The sequence below is a fragment of the Ictalurus furcatus genome, chromosome 29 (genome assembly GCF_023375685.1).
Source record: "Ictalurus furcatus strain D&B chromosome 29, Billie_1.0, whole genome shotgun sequence".
Classification (NCBI taxonomy): domain Eukaryota; kingdom Metazoa; phylum Chordata; class Actinopteri; order Siluriformes; family Ictaluridae; genus Ictalurus; species Ictalurus furcatus.
Window position 1 is genome coordinate 1,259,237 of NC_071283.1, and position 10,000 is coordinate 1,269,236.

At 43.9% G+C, this 10,000-nt stretch overlaps 1 protein-coding gene across 1 annotated transcript in view; it reads left to right on the forward strand.

The window, feature by feature from the left end:
• Window positions 1-10,000, forward strand: part of LOC128604289 (zeta-sarcoglycan) — a 46,956-nt gene that overhangs the window by 5,720 nt on the left and 31,236 nt on the right. The gene's annotated exons all lie outside the window — the stretch shown is intronic.

Here is a 10,000-nt window from a genome sequence, read left to right on the forward strand (position 1 = left end):
CATTCCTCCATTCCTCCATCCATCCATTCCTCCATTCCTCCATCCATTCCTCCATTCCTCCATCCATCCATTCCTCCATCCATTCCTCCATTCCTCCATCCATTCCTCCATTCCTCCATCCATTCCTCCATCCATTCCTCCATTCCTCCATCCATTCCTCCATTCCTCCATTCATTCATCCATTCATCCGTCCATCAGTCCTCCATCTATCCATCCATCTGAGAGCCACACTAAAAAACAATAAACCACACAGCATAGATTTGTTGCATTTGTACTCATTAAATGAAGCAGAATGTGACTACACTGACCAGAAACAAACAAACAAACAAACAAACAAACAAACAAAACACACTCATCCACTCGGCTAAACCAGCGCTGTTTAAATTCATTAGCGTTAACATGTTGTTATTTTTTCCTCCCCATTACATACTGCTTCTTCTCTGTGCTCCTTCACACGGAGATAAGATAAAGACAAAATGCTGATCTTCTCAGCACGCGCCTCATTTCCTTCCTGCCAATCTCAGCCGCCGCCGGTTCAAGGCCGCTAACGTGGAGCGCTCGGAAAAGCCGAGGATTTCTGAATCGCGCTTTAGTGTTCTTACAACACGAGCGACCTTGGAGCTAATTGAGGCTCAGAAATTCACGTATTCCATCATGAAGCTTAATACAAACACACTCTGAGTGGAAATGTTTTCATGAAGTGCTTGTTTTTATTCGTCGAATAAACGACAGATCGGCTTAAAAGAGTGTTTTATTTTTAAGCAACAAGGTGTAAATGAGATCGGGTCTCCCGCGGTTACGGCGACAGAATTTAGGAAAACGAGGTTGAGGTCTGCACTGGGCGACTTTACGAGTCTGAAACACAACGAAATTCATAAGAATTCTAGAAGAAATGTTGCTGGGATTAAAACCAATAAGACCTTCTCCGACTCCTCGCTTCCGGACGCGACGCGCGGTTACTTTCGTATCGATATGAAACGTCAAATTAATCCATTTTGCCAAATGGGAAAGTTCCAGAATTGTGCCAACTCGTACAGGTCATGACGCAACCCTCTCAGCGCCGATCTTTAGTGTCGTATCCGTAGGTCATGTCTGCCAATTTGTCTTTCTCTGCTGAAAAACGACCAGCATCACTGCCAGGTTGACGGGACGTAATTAAGCCCACGCTCTGTCTCGGCCGTCGGAGCTCGTTCCAAACGTTCCATCGCTCGAGGGGACGAGGGCAAATTTCCGGGCTTCGCCGAGGTTACGAGTTCATCCACCCGGATGATGTCAGACGTTTATCTCACGAGTCTGAAAACCCGACAAGTGCAAACAGAAGCAATCAGATGGACATACTCTTCAGCCTGTAACCTTCGACCCCTGCTACTTTCTAGGAGATGATGAGAGCAAATTTTACTAAACCTAATGAGCAAAAGAAACCTTTTTTTTTTCTTTCTTTTTTAAAAAAACAAACAAACTACCACTTCTTTTGTCTGCTACAAAAAATAAGACATAATTACAGGCTAATAATAACAAACCAGTCTGCGCCTCTTCCTGTAAATATGCAAAACGGTGCGATGCAAATTGGGCTAATTACGCTTCCAAAAACAGAACTGCTATCTAGATTTAAGCTTCTTTTTCATTCTTGAGTCTTACTCATACCTCCTTCATTGTTCTGTCGATCTACTCATCTTCTTTCTCTCTACCTGTGTCTCGTGAATGCACTTATTCTCACACAGATCTCCTCCTGCTCACTCTTACATTCCTTAAACAAGCTCAGAAACTCAGTGCCCCCCCCCCCCCCATGGACATTTCTCTCTTGCCTTCCTCGACTTTAACCCAGCGTGGACATGAGGTTTGATGATATGAGACAGCTCTTTATGCCGATCGTTTGGAAAAGCTGTGGCTTTATCGCGTCCACACCAAGTCCCAGAATGGTAGAAAGGAACAGCTACGCTGTAACGGCTCATTTCTACACGCCGCCGAGCACTGGCGCAGGTCGGGACTCCGCCCGTAATCGGTTATATGGTCTTGTCTTGAAGTATTGATTCCCCAAAACACAACTGTTCTGACTCACTTCACAGATGGCTTTTTTTTTTCACGTGAAAATATCTATTTTGTGGCCGACGTGGTGTTTAGGAAACCGTATGACGTGACGAAACGATCTCACCAAATGGCGCCAACGCAGGAGCCCCATCCATGAGCATGACCGGAAAGTTCGCTTTATCGGCGTAAGCGTGAACCACTTCCGTCGACACTATGCGCTTAACCGTGAAAGCTGCGTTCGCCATTTTGCAGAAATTTTATAAATTTGATAATTTGATAAACATCTTTCGCTTTTAGGACCTCTTACAAATTTGCATTTGAAGAATCTGAAGGTCCATCTTGAATCATTTCCTGTCGAGCAGCGTTTTCATCGAGTCATAAAGGAAGGAAATGAATGATAATGATGATGAGTCTTTATTTATCACATATACGCACAGTGAAATTCTTTTCTTCGCATATCCCAGCATGTTAGGAAGCTTGGGTCAGAGCGCAGGGTCAGCCATGATACAGTGCCCCCTGGAGCAGAGAGGGTTACTCAAGGGCCCAACAGTGGCAGCTTGGCGGTGCTGGGGCTTGAACCCTCGACCTTCTGATCAGTAACCCAGAGCCTTAACTACCAACGCCCCCAAATATTTAACACAATGACACTATCTGTATCAGTTTATTGCTCCAAATATAAACCCAGCATCTTGAACCCCCAATCTTCTGATCAGTAAACCAGAGCCTTAACCGCCAAGCCACCACTGCCCCCATGTAACTAAAGTAAACGTTGCTTTATGCAAATTCAGAGAAAGAGGTGAGCAGGGATTGGACAGCAAATTTGTTGTGTTTCCTATAAATACTGAAGTTAAAGCCAAACCCAAATCCCAAGCTGACAGTTGTATTGATTTTGGGAAGACAATGGTGAAACTGGGTTAGCCAGCGTGGCCTGGTCATTACTGGGATGAGTGGGGGTGTGTGTGGGGGTTGTGGGGGTGTATTTGTGGTAACTGATGGTTTTGGCCTGTTTTTTTTTATCCCGGTGTGCTCTTTTCTAATTGTCCCCCATGGGAGGACATAAGAGCTCATCACTTCAAGCAGGACCGAATAAAAAGAGGCTTATTTTTACCTTCTCTCTCATTCTATCTCTGCTAAAAAAAAAAAACCCAAAAATGATGAACTCTCTGGTGGCCATTGCTGGAATGGCTGTGTGGGGACATTTCTTTGGCAAAAGTTCCCTGATCTAAGCATTTTTTGTCACTCTGTGACTGCAGGTTACAGCCTCCAAAGTCTTTTGACGTCTTTTCTCTCTTCCTTCACTTCAAAAACACACTTGTGGAAAAACTAGCGACCCGGGGGTTTCTTTTTTTTTGGGGGGGGGAGTAATAGCGCCAGGGTGTGTCACTCTGAGAGAGACTCGGACAGACGTCTGTGGACTCCTGGTCTAAGTGTCCCGTTCGGACAGAGCCACGGCGGGCGCAGGGTGACCCAGGTAAAAATAGGTCCGCATTAAGATTTAACGGCTTCTCGGCATGATAAAAAGCACTGAGTGAATGAAAAGGGGAATATTAATTCTGCACAGTTGAAGACTGAACACACACACACACACACACACACTCTATCTCTCTTAGCGAAGTCCTGCTGTGCCACGATTATCCTCAGCAGCAGCGCATTTTATCCGTAATTCCATTCTGAACTCTAATGGATTAGAATTACGCAATTTTCCAACTTGATCTCGGTGAAGCCTTAAAGCAACAAGAGAAAGCGATGTTACTGGATTTATTAAAGAGCCGTAAGAAAACCCTGTTCCTCACACCGACCTTCCATGCTGCTTCATCACACCACTGCTGCTCATGCTTTTCTTCTAACAGACTGTTTTATTCCTCTCTTAATGTCCGAGCCTTGCTTCCGTCCCTTTTACCAGAATCTTATCCGAATCCTAAATATTCTCTATCATTCCACGCGAGACCACGACTTTCCCTGCTGTTAGAGCTTATACTAGTAATACTGTAACAGGCCACGCCCCCTTGGTTTGAAGAAGGCGGAGTTGTAATAGAATCCTGGAGGATAATACCCTATCCATGACTCCATCACAGGTAATGAGGTCACGCTCTCCATGACAGCTAATTAAGAGGACAAACAAACTGATTACTGTTGTCTTAACGCCTGTGACACTGTGTTACCACCTCCCACCGACCCCCTCCACACACACACACACACACACACCAGGCATATGGTAACCCGGCCTCGCCTCTGCCCTCACACTGGGTAAAATTAATTAAAGAACGATTTAGGAATAATTAAAGCAACATGTCGACATTACATGCACCCCGGTGGCCATTTCAGCATTTACTGCAGCATCTCGGGTGTTATAGGGAGACAGCGGAGACATGGTGACCTCTGACACTGAAAAAGGAACGCATTGCAGGTGTGTGTGAGAGCAAGAGAGACGGGAATTTGACGTGAAGAGGTAACTCCTAGCCCTCATTAACATTCCAATCAAGTTACAAAGCGCTGACACTGGAGACTCCTTCCAATTGCACGCGTTTAATCGCAGAACACATCCCTGAGGCGAACGAGCGGTTACTATAGAAACGATAACGTATTAGAACGAGCGCACTGTCAGAGTTGCCGTCGTCCACCTTCTGGACTTTAAAACTTGAGTTCTTGTGGACTGTTCTGCCAAGATAGAGGAACGTTACAAGGAAAAAAAAGTTTCTATTCCTGTCTGTCCACAAACCTACACACTCGTCTAATCCTGGCCATGAGTTCAGTTAATCCTCAACAACTTTCTACGCCAGATTTTAACTTCCACAACTGCCAAAGTGTTCGTATTATACTTCTCTAGAAAACACACGAATAAACAAACCTATATGCTTAACTGCTCAGCTCAGCTCTGCGCTTGAAGTGGATCCGGTCTCACACATACGCTTTGGATGTACAAATAATAACGCGCTTTGTTTCTTCGTCCTGTTCCTAAGGCGTATCGAGGAAGCGGGGCGAGCTGGAGATTAAGCCGCGATGTTTGCAGAAGCAGACGCAGATAAAGAGGATGGCGTTTACCAGAGACAAAGAGAACTCACAAAGGGCTGTTCTGGAGATTATGGAGGAAAACACAGTGGCGTTACCTTCCCGCTGACCGCGTCCCGCTGTCCCATTCAGGATACATCCGCATTAAAAAACCACACGTTTCCATAACGACAGCGCTAATATTTCCCTACTGACCGTGCATGTACCATTGCAGAATTACCGCCAAAATGCATACAGGACTGCTGGCCTTGTACAGCTCTGTGTTTTAGTGTGATTTGAGATATATGGTATACATATTCCCAAAGAGGAATATGGGAATCTCTAAGGATTCCCTTTAGGATGCTAGATTTATGCTTCCTCTACAGAACTATTCACAGTATTCCTTGAGCATTTTGTAGCCTTAATACTTGGAATTAGATGTGGATTTTATTTCAGGAATCTACACAAAATCACCCATAATATCAAAGTAGAATAGAGGATGGTGGTTGGGGTTGGGTTGGGGGGAGGGGTCTGGTTTATAAAGTAATACAGTTTGGGAAATTATTTAGTTTTAATGATTGCATTAATATTCACCCACATTGCTAAGAAACCTATGAAACAGTTCCAGTGCAACCAGAGGTATCATCGGAAATCACATAACCCGTTGAATATTTAGTAGATCTGTGTGCAACTGGAATATCACACAAACTCTTGTGATATAAATACACCTGTTTCTAGAGTTTGACAATCCCACAAAGTGACGTTTAGTATCCAGTATTAAAAAACCGGAAAGGTTACAGCACAACCGCGACTGTCTAGAGGAGGTCCACCAAAAGTCATAGACCAGGTAGAGATGGGATTAGTAAGGGAACCAAGCAAAGGGCCAAAGGTAATGCTTATCATGATGCTACCACCACCATGCTTCATTGTTCTGGACAGGTATGAATCAGGGCAAGCAAACAATTCAATATTTAATATAAATTTTTAAACGGAACACGGGTGGCATGGTGGTGCAGTGGGTAGCGCAGTCACTACCGTGCAGGATCTGTATTCTGTTTTATCAAGGTCGTCATAGTCTACAAATATAATGATAATGAACCTTTATCACAGCACAGTGAAATTCTTTTCTTCGCATACCCCAGCATGCCAGGAGGTTGGGGTCAGAGTGCAGGGTCAGCCATGATACAGTGCCCCCTGGAGCAGAGAGGGTTAAGGGCCTTGCTCAAGGGCCCAACAGTGGCAGCTTGGCGGTGCTGGGGCTTGAACCCTCGACCTTCTGATCAGTAACCCAGAACCACTAAACCACCAACGCCCCCAAATATTTAACACAATGACACTATCTGTATCAGTTTATTGCTCCAAATATCCGTATCTTTATACAGAGTTATACCTGAAGTAGGCGTGGCCTAAGCCAGAAAGGGTTTTCTTTCTTTCTTTCTTTCTTTCTTTTTTAAGAACCACATATTCACATGTACATTTAGGCATTAGGCTGGCAATGTAATCATGTAAAACATCCATCCATCCATCCTCTATACCGCTTAATCCTTTTCAGGGTCATGGGGAAACCTGGAGCCTATCCCAGGGAGCATGGGGCACAAGGCGGGGTACACCCTGGACAGGGTGCCAATCCATCGCAGGGCACAATCACACACCCATTCACACACTACGGACACTACGGACACTTTGGACTCGTCAATCAGCCTACCATGCATGTCTTTGGACTGGGGGAGGAAACCGGAGTACCCGGAGGAAACCCCCGCAGCACGGGGAGAACATGCACACTCCGCACACACAGGGCCACGGTGGGAATCGAACCCCCGACCCTGGAGGTGTGAGGCGAATGTTCTAACCACTAATGTGCTAATGCCCGCATGTAAAACATCTGAAGGTGCATTGATACAGTTGGTGGTTAGGTTTGGTGAGATGATGGCTCTACATTCAAGTTAGCATGTTGGAAAACCAGTCCACCATCACACACACAGGGGCCCACATGAAGCCTGCTCCGAGATTTATCACACAGCCAGGACAAGCTTGGACAAAGAATCGAACCTTGAGGAACTCCTGTAGTGAAGTGGTGAAGCGATGAAACGGAGTTTTTCCTCTCCTCTGGAGATGTGATGAAAACAGGTCAAAGCGTAGAGTGGAAGAGAGGACGTGGCGTTTCACAGGACCATTGGCTGCCGACAATTTGAAGGATGAGGAACAAGGACGGAGGTTTTCTCTGGCTTTGTGTGCAGCGCCAGTGATCTTATCAAATGCGGGGCCTGTTTTCGGTATTCAGCTCGAGATGAGACATTAGATATGAGAAGAACAGGACGTTCTATGAACGAGTGGGGGTTGAGGGTCTATCTATCTATATATCAGTCTGCATTGTGTTGAACTTTTCCACATTCTGTAGGGTAACATCCTGGAACTGAAATGGACGTACTGTCTTGGATCTAATGAAAATAACCATTGTATTGAAGTGAAAGGAAAAATCAATATCGCTTGCAAAATTATTTAATTATTTAGAAAGTATTCGCCCCCGTTGCTGGTGCTGGTGTTTTTTTTATAACCAAGAACTGTGAAGCATGGTGGTGGTAACATCATATTGAGCATTATGTTTGGCCTCTTGTTAGCCTCTCTGTCTAATCCACACTTTACCTGCTCACTGACCTTTGCCCCTTTGCCTGATTGCCTCCTCTAGGCAGAGTTGTGGTTATGCTCTTTCCATTTTTAAAATGATATAAATCCTCTTGTGGGAGTTTTACCTGCTCGGGCTTCATGATGTTTCTTTAGGTAAGTTCTCTTTAACTGTACACATGTCGACTCCCTTCAACTAATTATGTGACTTCTGATGGTGATGTAAGGTCTTCGCAGCAATGGAGGTGAACAGTTATTCAATCCCGACGAAATAATTTCATAAACAATATAGAATTTCAGCATTATTTGCTGTAGTGTGTAGATTCATGACATAAAATCTCAATGAAATCCGACAAAACATGGTAAAGTTTGCATGTGTGTTGGGGAGGGGGTGCTTGGGGGGGCCGGGGGGAATACTTATACAACTTATACAACTGAAAATTATCCATAATGCTTACAGAAACACCACATGTCAATGACCGGGTAAAGTTGGGATTACTCGGATAAGTAACTAAGAGGAAAAGTGTAACGCTGACGTGATGCCACCGCCACCGTGCTTCACAGATCTGGAAAAGTATTCATTAGGCTTTCTTTATACAATTATTCCAAATGTGCAGGGGGTGGGACGGGGGCAGAGGGTGGCTTGAATACATAAGCACAAAAGTGTTGTTGCTATGGCGCCCACACAGCTGGTCAACGACACAGTGGCCGGAGAAAGACTGCTTGTCTGGGTGGTAATAGGTTATCGATTGGCGAGACTGTGAATCGGGCTGGTCGGTGCTCGGTTCCTCCGGCCGTCAGAACAACATTATTAGAGAAGATCAAAGACACAGTGATGTGGAAAAATGTCACACTCTCGCTCTTCACCTCCTTCATTCCGGTGCAAGCTCTGAACCTGACACGTAGCTGCTGCTATCAGAGGGTGTTAGCTCTGATGCTAGAAGTGTGAGGGTTTGGCATTTTTGATGCTGTGATGAAATGAGCCTGAGTGTGTGTGATGTCCTTTCTTATCATTTACTCTCGCTCTCTCTCTTTCTCTCTCTCTCTCTCTCTCTCTCTCTCTCTCTCTCTCTCTCACACACACACACACACACTTCACAGTGATTCAACAAAGCAAAGTTTCACTCGTTTCGTTTATTTGAGGGCATATACAGACTGCTACTGTTGTCAAAAGTGGGCGGGGCCTGTCTGGCTAGTGTTTTGAGCTTGTTGTTTTTTTCAGATGAGAAACAGTACTAGCTACTATATATATGTATATATATATATATATATATATATATATATATATATATATATATATATATATATATACCTCCTAAAACTAATAGGTTTGATAATCGGTTGTTCGTCCGTTACGTCCTCGGCTTCGTACTAACTTCTCAGATTAGATTAGCAGCGCAAGCTAACGGTACTAGCTATGTAGCTACGTCCATTCACCAGAGGCACCAACGATCCCTCCTACTTCCTTCCAAGATTCATCTTTATCATTATGTTGTTGTAGGAAACGAATCAACGGCTTCTGACCAATCACAATCCAGAACACAACAGTTCCATGGTATACGGAATGCTAGTGCAGTTAGCAAGTAGTTCCTAGTTTGCTAATGCTAGTTATGAGGAACTTCATTAAAGAGTTCCCAAATCTTTTGAAACAGAAGTGTATTTATAAAGAAAAACTATACTTTTTTTTTTTTTTTGATCAGTTTCATATATAAATGATTGTTTATAATGCAAGAATAATGTCCAAGACTGATTTGTTATAATGGATAATGGTTAAAAAAGGTATCGAGATATAATTCCTGCTGTTATTTGAAAGTTCTTGTGGGTCTTTAATATATATATATGTATATATTTGTAAACACTTGGTATTTGATGAAAGATGAAACACAGCGTGACGGCGAGGTTAGAGTTGAGGTTTGTGGCGAATCGACGGCGTACATGTGTAAGGCGTGTAGCGATTACGGGTACGCTCGGTGTGCTAACGCGCGGTAAGTGTTTACATTTCCTGTAGTTTCTGTTTGAGTTCTTTAAATCGTTATTTAACGGGGAGAAGAGTGTAAATATTCCCACTGCAGGAATTATTCATATTCTCTGTTTAATCTGCTGCAGAAACCTTCAGCTTCGTTTCTCTCGTCCCACACATCGTTCTACACTTTAACACAAAACTACATCTGAACCAACGAGCTGCTGCTGAATCACAGCGTTTTATATCAAACAGAGAAAAACAGCAGTGGTGTAAAAAAAACTTTTATCAATTCAGAAAGCAGAAAAAGTGATTAAGATAAATGGAAAGGAAAAGAAGCATTAGAGGGAAATAAGAGTCTCTCTCTCAGAGCAGACTCTCTCTCTCTCTCTCTCTCTCTCT